Raw genomic sequence first — 2,500 nt, forward strand, 5'->3', positions numbered from 1 at the left:
GAGGGAGAGAGGGAGGAGGAGGGAGGAGAAGGGAGGAGGAGGGAGAAGGAGGGAGGAGGAAGAGGGAGAAGAAAGGAAGAGAGTGGAGGAGGAAGGAGGGTGAGGAAAACGAGGATGATGATGAGGAGGAGGAGGAAGAAGAAGAGAATGAGGAGGGAAAGAATAAGGACAAAGATGAGGAGGGCGTAGAAGAGGAGGAGGAAGAGGAGGAGAAAGAGGAGCAGGAAGAGGGGGAGGATGAGAATGAGGGGGAGGACGAGGAAGAGGAGGAGGAGACGAAGGATAAGAGGACAAGGATGAGGATGAGAAGGGCGAGGAGGAGGAGGAGGAGGAGGAGGAGGAGGAAGAAGAGTATGAGGGGAGGATGAAAAGAGGAGAAGGAAGAGTAGGAGGAGGAGGAAGAGGGAGAGGAAAAGGAAGAGGAGAAGGAGGAGGAAGGCAAGGGGGAAGAGGAGGAGACGGAGAAAGAGACGGTGAAGGAGGAGGAGGAGGAACAGGAAGAGGAGGAGGAAGAACATGAAGAGGAGGAACAGGAAGAGGAGGAGGAGGAGGAGGAGGAGGAGGAAGAGGAAGTTAGGCAACAGGTAGATCAATAATCACAATGATTTATTCAGGACTGTGAGGCAGTGAATGCTAGAGAACAGGATACCCATACACAACCCAGAGCCACCCTTGAGCAATTTGTTTCTGGCTAAGACCAGACAATTCTGAGGGGCAAGTTGAGGCCTTCAGGGGGTCTGGGTCCCTCCAGAGCCCTTTCACATTAGAGGCCACGCCCCTCAGACGATTATATTTGCTTGTTTGTTGAACCTGAATAAAGTTACTGAAATGGCACTGTGGAGATCATGTCAAAGGTCTCGCATGTTTATGGTAGTCTATGAAGGGATGGAGAGAGAGAGAGAGAGAGAGAGAGAGAGAGAGAGAGAGAGAGAGAGAGAGAGAGAGAGAGAGAGAGAGAGAGAGAGAGAGAGAGAGAGAGAGAGAGGAGAGAGATAGATAGATAGATAGATAGAGAGACAGAAAGAGAGAGAAATAAAGAGAGAGAAAAAGAGAGAGAGAGAGAGAGAGAGAGAGAGAGAGAGAGAGAGAGAGAGAGAGAGAGAGAGAGAGAGAGAGAGAGAGAGAGAGAGAGAGAGAGAGTGAGGAAGAGAGAGAGTGAGAGAAGAAGAGAGAGGAGAGGAGAGGAAATGGACAATGGCGCAGTGGTACCGATCGCGGCCGCCACTACGGCGGTCCGGGTTCGAATTCCACCCAGGGCTGATATAATTTCAGTATCGCTGCGCTACGTGTCGTTACTACAACTCTCGTGGGTGGGGAGTTGTGTGTGTGTATGTGTGTGTGTGTGTGTGTGTGTGTATTTGTGTGTGTGTGCGTGTGAGGTCACAGACTTAACCATATATCGGTCATATATGAATTCTGAGCTCTCTTACGGGGGGGGGGGTAGTGGCTGTCGGTCACAGGTCCAACACGTGATCCAATACCATGGTAAATTACACACACACATAAATACATATATATATATATATATATATATATATATACATATATATATATATATATATATATATATATATATATATATATATATATATATACATATATATATTGGTGCTCCTTTGGAGCAATGTCCAACCACAAACAAGAAGACAAGAAAAGACAAGCTGACACTCAAACTCTCGCTTCTGTCAAAGCAGATCTAAGTGGCACTTGGAACGACAGGCAGAGAACGAAGTCGTAATGGAAATGAGCTCCGAGGCTCATCCTCGAAGGTCGTCCTCGACTCTCGTCCTTGAGGTTCCTCCTCGAGGCTCGTCCTCTTACCTCTTCCTCGTAATTCTCCCTCGGGTATTGTCCTCGCACGTTGTCCTCGAGGGTTGTCCTCGTGACTCGTCCTCGATGACTGTCCTTGCGATTAGCCCTTCATTAGTGTTATCGAGGATTCTTTTTTAGGCTTGTCCTCGATTACTGTCCTTGCAAATTGTCCTCGAGGGTTGTCCTCGCGACTCATCCTCGATGGTTGTCCTTGTGAATTGTCCTTCAGGATTATCCTCGAGGATTATTTTTGAGGATTGTCCTCACAAATTGTCCTCGATGGTTGTTCTCGCGACTCGTCCTCGATGGTTGTCCTCGCGAATCGTCCTCGATGGTTGTCCTTGCGAATTGTCCTTAAGGAGTGTCCTCGAGGATTGTTTTTTGGGATTGTCCTCCCAAATTGTCCTCGAGGGTTGTCCTCGCGTCTCGTCCTTGATTATTGTCTTCGCGAATTATCTTTCAGGAATGTCCTCGAGGACTATTTTTGAGGATTGTCCTCGCAAATTGTCCTCGATTATTGTTCACGAGACTCGTCCTCGATGATTGTCTTCTCTCCTCACTCTGGTCTGTTGACTTGCCCAAACCTTTTCTTTCTCCTTCGGAAACCGACTCCTTGTCCCTTTTGAAACAAGGAGGAGGAGGAGGAGGAGGGAGGAGGAGGAGGAGGAGGAGGAGGAGGAGGAGGAGG

Source organism: Oratosquilla oratoria, chromosome 8 (genome assembly GCF_046742065.1).
Source record: "Oratosquilla oratoria isolate Oo_2021 chromosome 8, ASM4674206v1, whole genome shotgun sequence".
In the NCBI taxonomy this organism is placed as follows: domain Eukaryota; kingdom Metazoa; phylum Arthropoda; class Malacostraca; order Stomatopoda; family Squillidae; genus Oratosquilla; species Oratosquilla oratoria.